The following is a 19,004-nucleotide window of genomic DNA, read 5'->3' on the forward strand; positions in this document are numbered from 1 at the left end:
TTTACTTTTACAGAAAGTGTGTGTGTATTTATTTGTTTTAGTAGGTTTTAAAAGATTATAGAAGATATATAGTAAAATTATGTCTTCAACTGAAACGACTCTGTCTCCTCCAAAAACTCATATCAAAGGAAATTAAAGCATGTTGTACGTTACAAATGCCAATTGTGTATACTTAATAGAGGTTCTCACATTTTTTTTTTACTAAACTCCAAGAAATTAGAATACGAAGCCTTCAAACCAAAGGTCGTCACTCGTTGCGTCAAGTTTTTTCAACACATCAATTCAAATTTCTTTCTTAACTTCTGGAGAACCTATACTGTATCTCAAAATATGTGATGAGGCTTTTTACTAGCCCTTGTCAAATTTGTACCACTTAATACGCTATTATGCGCAAATGTGCCACTTAGATGTGTCGATATTTCTGACGAAGCGGGGCCGATAGTAATTTACGTATACGTCCCTTTATTAACACTTTGCATGAACAAATATTATCATTATCAAGCACCATATGCTGAAATTTACATTAATTTTGTAATTTGATTAAGGACTTTCCATTCCAGGGTTACATGTAAGACTGCCTCCTATCTTGACTTACAATCTTGAAATTGACAATGCAAGTTGGTTAAACACAAAACTTTACGACAAAGGAGTTGATTTCAGCTTGTGACCTTTCAATTTTAATTTCCAAATAGTAAAGTTGTAATGATCACTTCGTAAATGTTACGGACGCCATCACGAGTTGTTGACCGTTATGGAATATCCGCTTCACAGATGATATTGGGTGTTCCTTTATAAGTTATTTCGCATCCCTTCTCTATTTACACGAATGTAAATCAACCGAATAAGACTATTTACCTGATTTGTAAATACATGAGCAACATATGAAGTAGGATCTGCTTTCCCTTTCGGAGCACCTGAGATCACTCGCAATTTTTGGTAGGGTTCGTGTTGCTATTTGTGACATTTAAACTAGTGTGTTTGTTTTTTTCTCACACATCGTTGTCAGTATAATGGAATTTGCTTCGACTGTCATACAAGTGAGAGGTTTAGCTAGCTTTAAAACTATGATTAACCCACAATTTTCTACATAAGAAAATATTACTACCAATTGAGGAATATGACAGTTATTTAATGTGATTGAGCTTTAAATTTTGACATTTGATTAGGGACTTTCCGTTTTGAATTTTTCGCAGAGTTCAGTATTTTTGTGATTTTACTTTTTAACTCATGTCTTTGAGAAAAGAAAGAAACCAAGCAATAATGGCACACAAAGGTTATTATTCCTCGTCTAACGTCTCACAATCTAGAGTCAGTTGGAAGGACTTTATAGAAGTACGTGAGTGAAAGTCTATTATAGAAATAAATGTATAGTAAGTCGTATTATTTATAGTTCCAATAAATATTCTTCCATGTATGTTCAAGACATATATTTTATACAAGTATATCATCAGTTGACTATGTGTGGATGTATATTGCAATATTATGAATTGGGTTAAACATGGAGAAATCGATTATACGCAAATATCAAGAATAAACACACACCAGACAACATATACTATTCGCTAGATACTTTTTAATTCATGTACATAATTTAACGCTTTAATGTCCAAATGAATTTTAATTGTGTTATTTTACACATGATATCAAAGGAAAATTGATACGCAGTCGCATTTTTCATACAGTGTCATAATACATAATGATGGTACAAGAAATATTAATAAAATTCGACACTTGCATGTTAACTTGTTTTTAGAAGGTTATACAAAAGATTTATATGATTTTTATCTGTAATTTAAATCATTATTGAAATTCAAGCTTTACGATAAAAATAAACACAATGGAATTGTTATTAAATATTAGTATAAAAAATTACGCAATTGAATGCTCTGAACCATAACGAACATGAGGGCCCTCATGGGGTTTTTGATTATGTGATTACTTGGCCGTTTTTTTAATGATTATTTGATTATTAAGCCAAATATTTCATGATTATTTGATTACCTAGGACTGTATTTTTAGTTTATGATTATTTGATTACTAAAGATAAGCAAATATTTAATGATTATGTGATTATATTGGCAAAAAAATGGTGATTATGTGATTACTAGGACCCCCCCATGAGGGGCCTCGAACATGTGATTTTATTTTATTGAGTCAACTAAAAAATTCACAAAGGCCCTTTTTGTGAAGTTTGTCTTTACTTTTTTTTGTGTTGCAAATTTGGTTATTGTATTGTTTGCTTATCACATATACCTAAAATGTCGTTCGGAATATAAATCGGGTAAAAATTCCTTTCGATTTTGTGCGAAACGTAACACCTTTGTATTAATATTTAACCTGCAATAATAAGGAATTTTAACTTACCCGATCTTCGTTTGATGGTTTCAACACATGTATTTCTCATTATTTTTTTTATCTGCACCATAAAATGTTATTGCGTCTAAAAAGTTTGTTTTCATCAAAATCATTGTATAACAAGCCTCGATGTAGGTCAGTAATTTTAAATGGATTTCATGTAACTGGGCGGGTTGTAATAGGTGTCTTTTGTTAACAGGTTTAACGCTATATATTCTTTTCGAAAAAATGTAAGTGTGTCAATTGCATGCTATATAAGAAATATTAAAAAAAAGGATAAGTATTATAAACAAATTATCAAGGCGAATCGTTTCAACTCTAACATTGGGGGTGTTAAATGACATTCGTATTTCAGATAAACAAACTAAGATTATCAAATTATTTTGCAATGTGACTCTACTTTATTACTTTATAGATATATACAGATTAAAAAAAAAATCAACCACGAAACAACAATCGATTGTTTTAGATTCAAGGTGTAGCTCTAACTTCATTTCATTAATACTACTTTGTATTATTAACAAAAGAATAGAAAAGTAATACGATTTTATACACATTTAGTTAAAGCGTATAACTGATACAGATTTCTCAATATCACTAACGATGTGATATACAGTCGAAATAATGTAGAAAATCCAACAAACTTTATCTTTTGTAAGGCATTTTCAATTTGCTTTGATCAAACAAACATTTCATGAACAACGTCTTAACAAAACCTACTGTTGTACGTATGACATCAGAAGAATGAAATTATCGAGTTCGTCTCACACGTCAAATTATTGGTAAACGAACTGACGACATTTTTACCCCTTATAAGTTTGTAGTTTAATATCTGTGTCAGCTGTCTGCTGAGCATCAAACGTGACTTGTTCCCGAATATGGGTCATTATAAAAAAACATGCAAAACTATGTTATTAGGTCTTTTAAAGTCACAGAAATGAAAATATATTAAAATAACACTTGCATATGTAAGATATGAATGTTTTGTGATACACAATATACAGTTTACAGTATGAAAGGTTATAAAAACATCCTTAATGTTTTCTTAAACCCTTGGAGATAGCCAGAATTAACTTATATTTTTTACTATAAATCCTTTCAGACTTGAAATAGGACTATTAATCATTTCATTTGTTATTATGATTTATCCCTTTTTATTGCATTTTGATATATACAAATACTTTTAACTGATTTAGAAGGTGTATGTTGGTTTTGTAATAAAATTTTCACCAAAACGAAATGTAACATTTTTTTAAGTCAATGGTGTAACCAAAGGACAAATTAGTAGGATAAGAGTTACATTTGTATTTTTCGCAAGATTTGGGCTTTTACATCAGTCTCTGCCTTAGCAATGTAACCTGTAAGCATGTTATGAAAAAGAAAACAAACAATTATGTGGAAAATTTAGTGAAAAAATCGTAAAAGTAAGTAAAAGCTATATCATAAATGAAAAAAGTGTCCATGGTGTACCCTTGTAAAAATCATTTTTTGAAAACATTTCCTTAACTTTGAATTATGAATTATATTGATTATAGAAACATGCACCAGTAACAGCATATGGAATAGTGGAATGGAGCACTTATTTCGTAACTGAATCTTAAAATACACCTTAAATCATTGATGTTACTGTCAATGGTGAGACCATTTTGATAAAATAACACCATTGACCAGTTTAAAAACACCACTGAATATATCATGACAATCAGCATTGTTTTGTGTTTTTTTTTTATGTTAAACAAACGAGACATCATATTATTTATGAAAATCAATACTTATTTAACAATGTTTTAACAATATATATCATGTATAACATATACAAAGTTTTCACAAACTGATGTATGCCGGTAACACCAATGACACTATTTAGTAACACTATTGACACTTTTAGTAATGGATGTTATGTTATATAATTTGCGATTTTCTAGCCTAAGAGGTATTTTTTCATCTTTTTCTTTTGCTCGGTGTTCTTGGCCTTGTGTTCATTACTTAATAAAAGTAAAATTTGCAATGTGATGTAAATGGTGATACTTTTGTGTCATTGGAGTTGCTAAAGGTTCAGTGGAGGTACTATATAAATATGTGACATTTTTTTAATTTTTATTCATAAATGAAAGTGTTTTTAGGTCGTATATGAAGTATTAGGTATATTATTATCATTCAATCTTATACATTTTACATATATACAGTTTAAGTGTATTTTTTAATATTTACAAAGGTCATAATTATGACAGCCAACTTTTTTACGACAATGTATTCTGAAATTTATGTTTGAATAGAATGTACAGCTATATGAATAATGTCAATAAGTCGTAATTTAAACCTAAACAACAAATTGGAACAGTTGTTTGATGTTTAACAATGATATTTAGCACCTAAATGTATGTTTTAAATTGGTGACACCATTGACACGTTTATTTCAAAGGATGACCTAAAATTGTTAAAATTGAACTCTTTATTTTCCCCATAGCATACTTTTGAATATCGTTGCTACCATATTATAGAATAGAGGGCCACATTCAAATATTTTAAACAATGAAATCATTTTTCAAAATATTACCTCGTCGAAATTTGCACTTTTTTAATAATGACCCTTATAACTGTTATACCGAGTGTTCATTGCTATTGCTATATGACGTTTATCTGTATTGTGTACATCTTACATTCCTGTATTCCGTTTTATATTTTTGTTGTGGTTTCGGTTGAATCATGTTTGTTGTCTGATCGTTTGTTGTACAAATAATTACAAAATCGCCTTTCAATAAACTCATCAAAGATACCAGGAATACATTTTGTATATACGCCAGACGCGCGTTTCGTCTACAAAAGACTCATCAGTGACGCTCGGATCCAAAAAAGTTAAAAAGGCCAAATAAAGTATGAAGTTGAAGAGCATTGAGGACCGAATTCCTATAGGTTTTGCCAAATACAATTAAGGTAATCTATGCCTGAGGTGAAAAAGCCTTAGTATTTCAAAAAATTTAGAATTTGTAAACAGTTAATTTATAAACATAACCATATCAATGATAATTCATGTCAGCACAACAAAAAGTGCTGACTATTGGCCTCGTGATACCATCATTGTCATATTCCCGTATATGACTGTTATACTGAATGTGAATTTGCATTGTTATACGGCGTGTCTCGGTATTTTGTACATCTAACATTCATGTATTCATTTTTAGTGTTTCGGAATGGTTTTGGTTGAATAATCTGTATTATCTTATCGTTTGTAGTCCAAATATTTATACACATGCTCATTGTCATGAAAAATCTATGGACGAGTATTGTGAAAATAACTGTCAAACAGTGCCCTTACAATTTGGGATATTGCGCTAAAGTGCCCTTTCAGACAACTAGCACCCTTCTGCCCTGAGATTCAAGCCGGAACTCTATTTTGTCGAGATTGCATGTTAGTTATGTAAGTGCGTCAGTGGTTTTTCTATCCTGTGGTGTTTGACTTTGATGAAATATGTTTGTTGTTCTTTTGCAATTTGCATGTAAGTGCTGTATATATGTCATGTAGTGTTGTCATTACCGCGAAAGTTTTTAACACTGTCGTAAAACAGAAGGTTTGGCTAGCCATTAAACCATGTTCAACTCATTATGTAACATATCCTGTACTAAGTCAGGCATCACATAATTTTATTAACCAATCATGGTGGCCAAACTTTGTGCTATACAATCAAATGAATTACAAAACAAAGCAGAACAGTTGATAAGATTGATTAGAACTATTAGAGTACATTTAAACTGAAAACATGAATACACATTCACACAAAAGTAACAGGATTATAAACCATATCATTGACAAAACATAAATTTATTTGTGATGCCACTATGACCTGGAGAAATAACATAATTTTATAGTCCTAGGTCTAGGTCTAACATGTCTAAGAAACAACTCCTGAACGATTTTATTACATATATATATATATTTTGCTCTGTATATTTTTCAAACTAAATTGATATTGGCATAAGGCGTTTGTAATCAAATAGTTCGTTTTCTATGTATTTTTTTTTTATTTTTCAGTTCAGTGTTCCTGGTGTTCGTTATAATTCCGCTTATAGTTGATGTGCTTCCCTCGGTTTTAATTTGTAACCCAGATTTGTTTTCTCTTAATTGAATTGTGACCTTTGAACAGCGGTATGCTAATTTTAAAATTGAGAATGGAATTAGGGAATGTGTCAGAGAGACAATAACCCGCCTATTGAGCGACCGAAGGGCACAAGAGGGTCTTCAATACAGCAAGAAAATCTCACACCCCGAGGCGTGCTTCTGCTGCCCTCTAAACAAAAATGTGTACAAGTAAAGGGATAATGGACGTCATACTAACTCTGAAACAAATATATGAATTAAATTTAAAAATCATACAATATAAACTTCCCCCAAAACGTGTATAGAGTAATGGTGTATGGAATATGGTGCTTTGGTAGAAGGTGTATGATGATATGGTGTATGGAATATGGTGTAAGGGGTTTGGTTATCAAAGTTAAAAACTATGCGAAATATCGATAAGAACTGATTTTTTATTTTATACATTAATTTACAATATTGTGTCCAAAATCTGTGTTTTTTTAAATAAATGAATAATTTTGTAGTCGCACTCTTTCTTTGAAAATGAATTGCATCATTTATAATTTCGGATGGTGTAGAAAGAATGTGTAAGATGCATGGTGCAAATGTGTAAGGTGCATGGTGCAAATGTGGAACGTGTAGGGTGTAATGGCACGGTGCGTAAGGTGAAATGGTGTATAGTATATAGTGAAATGGTGTATAGTGTATAGTGTAATGGTGTATGGTGTATAGTGTAATGGTGTATGGTGTATATAGTAATGGTGTATGGTGTATAGTGTAATGGTGTATGGTGTATAGTGTAATGGTGTATAGGGTAATGGTGTATGGTGTACAGTGTAATGGTGTATAGTGTAATGGTGTATGGTGTAATGGTGTATGGTGTATAGTGTAATGGTGTATGGTGTATGGTGTATAGTGTAATGGTGTATGGTGTATGGTGTATGGTGTAAAGGTGTAATGGTGTATGGTGTATGGTGTATAGTGTAATGTTGTATGGTGTATAGTGTTATGGTGTAAAGTGTACAGTGTAATGATATATGGTGTATAGTGTAATGGTGTATGGTGTATAGTGTAAAGGTGTATGTGTTTAGAGTAATGTAGTATGGTGTATAGTGTAATGATGTATGATGTATGGTGTATATTGTAATGGTGTATGGTGTATAGTGTAATGGTGTATGGTGCATAGTGTAATGGTGTATGGTGTATATGGTAATGGTGTATGGAATATAGTGTAATGGTGTATGGTGTATGGTGTAATGGTGTATGGTGTAATGGTGTATGGTGTATAGTGTAATGGTGTAATGATATATGGTGTATAGTGTAATGGTGTATGGTGTATAGTGTAATGGTGTATGTGTATAGGGTAATGTAGTATGGTGTATAGTGTAATGGTGTATGGTGTATGGTGTATATTGTAATGGTGTATAGTGTAATGGTGTATGGTGTTCAACTTTGTTCGACTTCAATCAGACAAAAAACATACAAAGAAATGTCGGCATAAGAGTACGGATGGATATTTTCTGTGTCGAAATCGTCTATTTTTCGTTATCTATTCAAATAATAAATATAGGTAGCAAAGATACCAAGATTATAATTCAGTACACAAGACGCGCAAAGCAACACATGCTATATTTATGAAATTTACTCTTACCTTTGCTAACAACACCCGGCAAAATTAACTCGAATATGATTATGAAAACAATGTTTAGATAAATCTTATCCATGCAAAATTGGTCAGCTTAAAGAGTGAACCTGCAAGAGGTAAAACAATTCTCCTGTAGATAAGAGTTATGCATTCAATAACCATTCAACTTATAATATTGATAAAATAGGTTTCTAGTTTCGGTTTTGTTCCCAATGCTTTCTGAAATTGATGAGCTAGTTAATGCAAATATCAATGGCAGCTGGCAAAAATCTATATAGAACTGAATGGTTTAGTTGATTATAGATTGGGTTCACTTCAGCACTGGATCCACTTTGTTGCATTTGGAATTATAGATTTATTTCTGATGTCAGAAGATATCCGCTTTTAGGTCAATATCGGCTCTGTTAGTCTTAAATGTTCTTCCACTTTGTATTTGATATTCAATTTATTTTCACTGAGTTTTAGTGCCATTAATAAGTCCAATGTCAGTGAAGTGGTTGTCGGGCGAAGCGAAGTATAAGACTCGTATGTTTGACGATTTTTAAGGGTTAATTCACTTTTTAGTTCTACTCGGTTTTGCTCCGTTTTGATTTTATGAGATTTCCTTCAATATTTTCTTCTAATTTGTTTTTCTCTTATCAAACGGAAAGACGAATTTTGTACTATATAATGTTGTCTTGTTCGTGATCATCCGGCATAAAAAGTTTGAATTTATTAAACGTAGTTAGTATAAAATCGTGACTTACAGATATATGTGTTAAAAAACAGGCAAAGATAACCATGTTTGCAGTATTAGAAACTTTTGACATTTTTAATTTGAAATACACTCAAGGTTTGAACGCAAACAATTTGTACTTGATCTTTACCTTTTGCAAATACAAATGAGACAGAAAATGATTAAGCATTTTAAAAGTTTGTCAAATATACAGGAGTTATTTAACATATATCTATATTTAAATATAAATTTAAACCTTATCTGGCACACTTTCTTCATGTAGTATCATAATATTATGAACCCAATCAATCTACTAAATATACTTATGTTGTGTTTGCAATATTATGTTTCATTCGTTGAATGTAAGTAACTGTTTAAAATGAAGCCTAACATACATTTATCAATTTAGAATTGATATATCAATCAAATTATCGTTGTAAATAGAGTATCAAGTTAGTTTCCCATTGGTTATTAAAAATAGCAATTCCTTGGAAGGAAAACAGTAGTATTTAATTAACCTGGTATTATATCTTTTCCTTTAGCACACTCCGCTTTGGCAAAGTAAGTTCCTCTTCAGAGTTGTTTTTCGAAAAATCATTATTAAAGAGTAGAGAAAGTATTTTTCCTTTGTTTATGAATAACTGCATTTTGTATAATTTATTCCAAAAGTAAATTCTGTTTGAAAAGCAAATGGACCTTTGTATTTCATACATTTGATGTTTAAAAAAAAATTGCAAACGATACAAACGCGGGCTCACTGATAAAATAGTAAACTAGCTTTTGACCTCAATTTGGAAAACAGATATAGATATAATGGTTCAATTAGTTATCAAAGGCACCAGGATTATAATTTAATACGCAAGACGCGTGTTTCGTCTACATAAGATTCATCAGTGACGCTCAGATCAAAATAGTTATAAAACGGGAACAAAGTTGAAGAGCATTGAGGACCAAAAATTCCAAAAAGTTGTGCCAAATTCGGCTAAGGTAATCTATTCATGGGATAAGAACATTCTAAGTTTTTCAAAAAATTCAAAGTTTTGTAACAGGAAATTATTAAAATGACCATTTAATTGATAGCCATGTCAACACCGAAATGCTGACTACTGGGCTGGTGATACCCTCGGGAACGAAACGTTTACCAGCAGTTTTATCCTGATTTTTATTTTTAAAGGGCTGCCAAATCAGAAAATGTTAAAATTAATACTGATGGGGGACAATCTACTGCCTTTCTGTAATTGCTTCGACTGATTTATAATTTTAAGAAATCCAACGTATAATTGAATACTGATTTTTGAAAATATATTCAAATAAAGGCAATTGACTCTCGCGTTGTGTATAAAAAAGTAAAATCACAAAAATACTGAAGTCAGAGGAAAATTCAAAACGGAAAGTCCATAATCAAATGGCAAATTCAAATGATAAAACACATCAAACGAATGGACCACAAAATTTGTTCTTCCTATTAATATAGGATTAAACACATTTTTTCTAGAGGTTATTGATGTGTAAACCGGGGCGATTAACTCACAAACTGAATAAGTCAAGTTTGTGAGTAAGAGGACCGGTTTACACATCAATAACCTCTAGAAAAAATGTGTTTAATCCTTATAATTCTGCATCCAAACATACGCAATTATTAATTCACATTATTTGATTGATGGCTGCTATATTTACCATCAAAAGCACAATGGCATGTCGTCACTAAGCAGTGGCCGCCATTTTGACTTTCTAAAAACCATAAATGTCCGATAAATGCAACAGAATCTAAAATGAAATAAGACCTACCTCAAAAACTTCATTTAAATTAAATAATATCCGAATTTGAAGCGTACACGTAACGAAATAATCCCTCCCTTGAATATTTTCATTCGTATGACGTCGTGTTTTTCCATGACGTAAATTCGCCAAATCCTTCATGAAATTTCGCGGAATTTTATTCAAATTTTATTTTTATACATTTTCGAAACTTTTGTGCATTTATTTTATTTCTTTTTTTGTTAAATATGCATTACAATAGAAACAACTGTTATGCAATTGTTTTATAGTCTCAATTTTATGAAAATCCCAGTATCCCTGCAAGAATGTGTATCGCGCATGAATAGATTACGAAAGTAGTTTCGGAAACATGGTTTATCGAAGTGTAAACCAAGAGAAAAATTCCCAATTGACCAATCCAATTCAAGTATTTATAGATATGCAAATGATATAAGAATTATATTATTATGTACTTCCATTTTGAATAAAGTTACATACAGTTTGTGACTTTTTTTTTTACAGCAAATGCACAAACATAGAGCATTGATTGATGTTATAACTGACCAAACCTTAACTCGTTAAGCAAAACACGTTTATAAATATGTGGATTTAAGCAAGGCATTGATAGAGTAAGGCAATGAATAGTAAGGAAGGAATAATTTCACTTTTGAAAAACAGGGGGGTGATGGGTTTATTTCTTAGTGAAGAAATTATTAAGTTTTCCTACCCTATCAATCAGATTATTGTTTTCAAATTTAAACACTATAAGGTATGGAGGAATCTACATTTAGAATAAATTTATTTGTCAGCTGATTGAATAGAATATTTTTTTTCAGCAAATTTAAGATCAGAATATTCTTTTTAGAAAAAAAAACAATAACCCCCCTTGGAAATAAATGGTCTTTCCCTAAAAAGTGGCTTATAGAGAGAAAGCAATAATTAGTTACTCCCGTGTAAATAAAATAAAAGCTCACCGGGAATTGAAAGAAAACAAACATCGATTTGTATATATTTTTACTGAAAACGGGAGATAATTTGTAACTTCGATTACAGAAAACGATCTCAAAATTGCTTATGATAAACTACATAACACTGATTCAAAAAATGTATGGCTTTTGTGTACTTTTGAAATAGGGCTGATTGTTTGCTTATTCCAGTTTCATAAGTCGTATGATTGGCTTCTCGGTGATGATTTAAAAATCATACTGTTTTCGGGTACTTTTGAATGAAACAAGTAAAAATTTAAATATGACTACCTTCGATTTACCAAAGTAACTTTCGATTGAAATTTAACAAGGTTGTATGTCTGTTAACCTCACGCTTTAGGACCACTGCATACATTTTTTTATCGTCCAGATATTACCAAAAGATACATCTGAGATTTAAGTATCGAAAGTCAACGACAATTAAATAATTGTCTGCGGAATTGTTTAAATTGAATTTATGAAATTCCCGCCTTACTGTTCCGAGTATTGTGCTCTATTTTTTGAAAAATCTAAATATAAAAGACTCGTATTCGATTCGTTTGCGTTAACGTTGCGTCAAACTTTGACAAGATCCTTATGATGATCACTTTTGTGAATAGTCCAACATATCATCAAAATGCGAAAACACAAAAAGGCAAATAACTCTTTTTACCTGTAACCTCATCACCTGGTCCAATTCAAGCAGATCATGCCGAGATAGTAATGAAAATCGTCAACTTGTTTTTACGATTTTTGTACGATTTTCACCAGCAGTATAAACATGAAAACACTACTCAAGGAAAACTATAAGTTTGTGAAGAAGTGCGATCAGATGTTACGAAAAAATGCGACATTTTAGAACCAAAAGTGGCGAAACAAAAAATAGTAAAAAAAAACTATCAGTAATATTGCATGCAACCTGTTTGTTTATCTATTCTTTGACGAAATGAATATTGATATGCTACAACATTCGGCTAATAAAAAATACATCTTTGATAAAGACTATTTCTTTAAAGAATCTATAAAAAAATTACTTCATTTCTGCAAATCGATTTTTACGTACAAGCTACGCAAATAAGGATATTGTTTACAATTATAAATAATACTATCTCTGGGGTATACATGCTACATACATATATATATATATATATATATATTTGTGTTCGATATTCAAATGAATTTCAAAATTAATCTACAATTGCAAATTTGCCTTACTCTTTTATTTATTCATATTTGTATGTACATTTGTAATTTAAGTGCTTATAACGAACGAATGACGCCATATCCAATATATTAATGCTTCCCTGTGCATGTATTTCAAAGTTTTTAATACATTAGTATGTGTCCAAAGAAAGTTCATCCCACATTTCTGTGATACATATCTAATCATTTTCAATTGTACAAAGAATCGACTTAACCAAACTCTCCACATCACTAATATCAAGAGAACAGTTACTTTCAAATGCAAAAGTAACGTTAATATCCGTGTAAAGAGAGAGCCATATCTCTTGCACGTTAAAGACACCCTTGTAGATTTCGAAAAAGAGTAGGCTAATGCCGCTACAAGGCAGCACTCGCACCCGCAAAGTGAAAGGGATTAATGTAAGTTGCAAAACTTGTTTCCCAATCCACTACAAATAAATATGTTTAAACTAAAAACGTTAATATCAAATCAAAATCTTCCACCGTTCCTTTTTTTCACAAATTCCTTAACAAAAGTAGGATCCAACCTTATTTGATTTCTTACTTTTAGCGTTCAAAGATTCAATTGACCGTATTTCAGGGAATAATCTTGGAAATTTTCAGTAATTTTTCAAGGCTTTAAATTTGATACAAATGAAAAAGCTTTTCGAGATTTTTCTGACGTCTAACGACCTGCTTTCTGCGGATTCATTTTGGCAAGGACCGACAGCAATCAGACAAAATAGATACAGCGCAATGTCAGCATTAGAGCACGGATGGATAGTTTCTGTGTCGAAATCGTATATTTTTTTTTATCAATTCAAGAATAGGTCAACACATCATAATTAAAAAGAAGAAGAATTGAAAACAGAAGTCCTGTAGCATGCTGAAATCATGTAAATTTAAGACCTACCTTGGCTGACAACACACGGCAAAATCAATATAATTAGGAATGCAATGTTTAAGTACTTAAAATCCACGAAGACAATCAGCTTAAAGAGTCAACCTGCAAAAAGTAAAACAATTTTCCATAATATAAGAATCATGCATTCAGTAACTATTCCAACTAATAATATTGATAAAACTGGTTGCTAGTTTCGCTTTTACGAGTTAAAGAAAATTTCCAATGCTTTCTGAAAATGATAAGCTAGTAACCTAAATATCGATGGCAGCTGACATAAATCTGTAAAGAATTGAATGCTTTAATTGCATATAGATTGGGATCACTTCAAAAATGGATCCACTTTGTCGAAATTGCATGCGCAGATCAATAGAAATAGTAGTTTTATTCTAACGCCAAAAGATCAACCTTTAGGACAAATTTCGGTGCTGGTGGTCTTAAATAGTCGTCCACTTTGTATTTGATATCCAACTTATGTTCACTGATTTTTAGGGCCACTATTAAGTCTAATTTCGGTGAAGCGTTTGTCTTGCGAAGCGAATTATAAGAGTGGTATCTTTTGTGATTTTGTTTAGCGGGTATTCACTTTATACATTGCTATAGTTGTACTCGGTTTTGCTCCGTTTTATGAGATTTCATTCAATATTTTCTTCTAAATTGAATTTGTTTTTTTTTCTCATCAAACAGAAAGACAACTTTTGAACTATATTGTTGTCTTGTTCGTGATAATTTAGCATAAAAAGTTTGAATTTATTAAACGTAGTTAGTATAAAATCGTTACTTACAGATATATGTGTTAAAAAACAAGCATAAATAACCATGTTTGCAGTGCTAGAAATTTCCGACATTTGAAAATACATCTAGTCTTGTGCTCATACAATTCGTACTTAATCTTTAGACTTTTTGCAAATACAAATGACACAGAAAATGATTAAATGAAAAGTATGTCAATAGCTGTTAATGTCTGTGTCATGTTGGTCTTTTGTGGATGGTTGTCTCATTGGCAATCATACCACATCTTCTTTTTAAAACAAACATACAAGAAGTATTTAACCATGTTAACATAAAACTATATTTGGATTATCTGGCAGTATTATGTAGTATCATAATATCATAATATTATGACCCTAACTAATCTACTAAATATACTTATTTTGTGTTTGCAATATTATAATTTAATTTGTTGAATGTTAGTAACTGCTTGAAATGAAGCCTAACACATATTTATTAAGTTCAAATCGATATATCAATCAAATTGTCGTTGTAAATAGAGTATCAAGTTGGCTTCCGATGGTTATCACATGGTTATTAAAATTAGCAATTCCTTGGAAGGAAAACAGTAGTATTTAATTTACCTGGTATTTTATCTTTTTCTTTAGTGCACTCCGCTTTGGCAAAGTAAGTTTTTCTTTAGAGTGTTTTTTCGAGAAATCATTATTTTAGAGTAGAGAAAATAATTTTCCTTTGTTAATGAGTAAGTGCATTTTGTTTAAATTATTTCCAATGTAAGTTCTGGCTGACAATCAAATAGACCTGTGTATTTCATACACTTGATGTTAAAAAATAAGATTGCATACGATACATTCGCAGGCTTCTGAAAAGATGGTAATACCAGCAATTGACTTCAATTCTGAAAACAGATATAGAAGTAATAATTTCACACTGTTTTATCCTCATTTTTAAACGGCTGCCAAATCAGAAAATGCTGCACCTATCACCGATGCTCGAGCGAAAAACTACAGTTACTGCTTTTCTGAAAACGCTTCGGATGAATTTAATTCATGGAATCCAATGTACAATTGAATGCTTTTCGTTTTTAAAAAATCTGAGCAAATAAAAGCAAGTGAAAATTCCATTTTGTATGAAACATAAAAGCGCTACGATGTAGGTATGTTTTTCCATTTTTAATAAAAGGAAAAGTTATGTACAGTTTGGGATTTATTTGCTGCAAATACACCAAAAAATAAAACATTGCCTTATCATCATTAAATGTCAAAACTAACCAAACTTTTAAGTGTAAAGGAAAAGGTGATTATGATAATGAATATCAGTATGTGTCCGATAACACAAATTTGATCCATCATAATCATTCAATAACCAAAAACAGATGATCTACTGACTAAAATATTTGAAAAACGGATCAACGAAATCGAGTCGAGGACACATGAAACTCGTCAGCTGGACATGTACTCCTTACAATGATTCAATACTCATAAAAAAGGTTGCCATGTTGTTCATAGAATCGAATAAAATAACCACAAAAACTTATCATAGACTTTTTAGATAAGATAATTCCATACTCCTATTGCTATTTTAATAGTGTAAAAAATAACTGTATCCAAAAAAGAAATGACGAATGCTTACGAATTAAAAGTTTTAAAGGGGCATTAGCTGACAAATTCATGTTCATCTAATTTATTCGGATTTTCATATTAAATTGATAACAATTCCCAAACAGAAAAATAAATGATCAAATTGCTTCCAAATCGTATTCAAATCTCTTTCAAATCGTGATTCTGCGATTTGTTAGTACCATTTGATTGCGATTCATTAAACAAATTATACACAAATCAGAACTTTCCAAATTCCTTTAAACTGATTTATTTGTGATTTCTTTCAATTGTATGATTTGCAAGCAATTTGTTTCTGTTTTTGTGTGATTTCTTTATGATTTGTTTACTTAGAATATGAAATGATTTTTAAGAGATTTGTTAACTTTGTTAGCTAGAATGGAGTGATTTCGATATGTTTTATTAACTTTGAAAATCATATGAAATGATTTGAAAATGATTTGTAAACTTTGATAGCTATCATGGTGTGATTCATTGATGATTTACTACAATGAATAAAAAGTTAATGTATTTCAATTTTCTTTGTTTATCCATCTCTCTGACTGCCGGTCGAGGTCAAATTCAAATTTCAAATACTGTCCTATTTTAACCGAACAAAGAAGGATGCAAGATGAGGAGTTTTATTCAGGGATGAAAGATGACGGTGGTAAGGAATTTCAATTATTTATTGATTTCACATATTCAACTAATACTATGCAAACGTTAACCTTTAATATTCAGAAACTGTGCATTTCAGTATCTCGTTATAATCATGATAATGTTGTAATGTAAGGATAAATTTTCAAAATTGAAATGTATTTTAAGACTTATTTTCCATAACCAGCAGACACAATTCACTGACAAGTGTAATGTTTTAATCGTTCATGATGTTTACTGAGCAGGTCCTGGACGACATAGGCTAAGCTTTAGTCATAATAGTACAATGTGTCAGATTTGGAATAAGACTAAGACCCATCACCTATTTAACATCATTCTACTAAGTACACGTGGTTGCCCATGTTATGTTTTTAAAATTTTCGTTATAGTCAAATTCTGGAGAGAAGTAAGAGAAACATACACAGGGGGAACAATTCGTCCCTCATGGCAACCAAATATTATATTCCTTAAATTACGAATAGAGGAGAAGCCATTAAAGATAAATTGAAGACAATTGCGCTTCAAAGTTTGGGGGTTTCCGCTTTCTGTGGGTTTCAGGGGCATAACATATTTTTGATCTGGATGTAAATGATTTAATCTGTGAATTGACTATTATTGATACCAATTTTATTTACGATTTGCTTGTGATTTGCTTGAGGTAGGAATATATGATTTTACTTCTGATTTGTGAAAGATTTGATTACAATTTGTTTATAATTTCTTCGTAATTTGAAAACAATTTGTTTATGATTTGCTTGAGGTCGGAATATGATTTACTTCGGATTTGTTAAAAATTTGATAATTTTTTACAATTCTTTATGATTTAAAAACAATTTGTTTGTAATTTGTTTGAAGTAGAAAAGTAATTACTTCTGATTTGTTAACGATTTCAAAACAATTTCTTGACAATTTATTTTTGATTTGTTTATGATTTTTAAGCAATTTGTTTGTGATTTGTTCTTATGATTTGTTAACTCATTTGCATGTGAAATGCTATCACTTTCAAATCACAAAGAAACCATACGATTTGTTTATCATTTAATACCATGTTTTTGTTCTTCAATTGTTTGTTTTTGTTTGGGTAAAAGTAAAACAACTATCCCAACTATAAAAAAAATAAAAAATAAACAAATTACATGGGCTCCATAATATTTGGCTTCGTTTCGTGTGCATTTGAGTTCAGACGCCAATTAATATCAAGATTACCCGGAAAACAACTGACGGTCATATAACACGATTTAAACATAAACATAAATATAAATAGAGATATTGATCTCGTGCGAATGGATTTTTCTATGTTTGTTTGATTTAAATCTTAAGGTAAAAAAAAGAAGCTAATTTTCGATTTTTCCTGTATAAGAATGATTTTTTGTGGATCGAACCAGTCAATCAAATGATTTACCTTTGTTTCCCTTTAAATTTTGACACTCTTTTTATGATAGCCTAACGCACACCAATCATGCAAAGAGGTTAAATTGAAGTTCACCTGAATACGGATTCAATGAGGTCGAATTGTTCACGTACAAGTGACACCAGTGAATAATTCATTATCCATGTTTCTTAGCTAATTTTGACAAAATTGAACCATACTGGCTGCTAATAGCGTATTATTATTTTACTATTTTAATTTCATTAATGATTGAACAAAACAAATCATAATTTAAATCTAAATGTAGCTCATAGCCAGTGTTCCTTTAAGTTACAATGTGTTCAAGTTTTTCTTGAACATTACTTTCCGATATACGATGATATTTAATTTTTCAAGATGGACTTTTGTATGACTTTTGTGTACATGTTTTTATAGCGCACAAAATGCGATGTGTCTGAAGTTGGTGTTATCAATTGCAAACACATTTCTTCAATCCCTCATTTATGAAGAAGTGGTTTTATATATAAAATAATATACCCTTATATCTCTGTTTCTTTTTGTGCTTCTTTGTTATATATTGGTTTGTTTTTATAGTGATTAACAGTATTTAACAAAGTTGACTGCTCTACCCCTTTTTTGATTTTTTTACCTGTTATGTCTATTTGTTTTGTTCATACATTGTTTGATGCGATTTTTATACAAGTGAAAGGTTAAGCTAGCTATTCAACCAGGTTTAACTCTCTATTTTCTAAAGAAAATGCCTGCACCAAGTCAGGAATATGACAGTTGTTAATCATTCGTTTGATGTGCTTGAGCTTTTGATGTTGCCTTTTGTTTGAGGACTTTCCGTTTTGACTTTCATTGAGTTCAGTATTTTAATGATTTTTCTAACATTTACGGATAATAGAGTTTTTTTCTTTTCAGATACTCAATACCCACGGTAGGTATAGTGTCCGGCTAGGATCGTGGTTTTTCGAGTGATTTAATTGGTCTTTTTGAGTGTGACCATTTTTTTTCGAGTGAATATGTAAACAAACATACTTCTTTTCTGA

At 30.8% G+C, this 19,004-nt stretch overlaps 1 protein-coding gene across 1 annotated transcript in view; it reads right to left on the reverse strand.

Moving 5' to 3' along the window:
- The window catches only part of LOC143076560 (uncharacterized), a 34,110-nt gene extending 31,644 nt beyond the window's left edge, over nt 1–2,466 (reverse strand). The window contains exon 1 of the mRNA XM_076252385.1: nt 2,365–2,466. The gene's annotated coding sequence lies outside the window, so the exon portion shown is untranslated. The remainder of the gene's footprint in view (nt 1–2,364) is intronic.
- Between the last annotated feature and the right edge of the window lie 16,538 nt (nt 2,467–19,004).

Source organism: Mytilus galloprovincialis, chromosome 5 (genome assembly GCF_965363235.1).
Source record: "Mytilus galloprovincialis chromosome 5, xbMytGall1.hap1.1, whole genome shotgun sequence".
NCBI classification, from domain to species: Eukaryota; Metazoa; Mollusca; class Bivalvia; order Mytilida; family Mytilidae; genus Mytilus; species Mytilus galloprovincialis.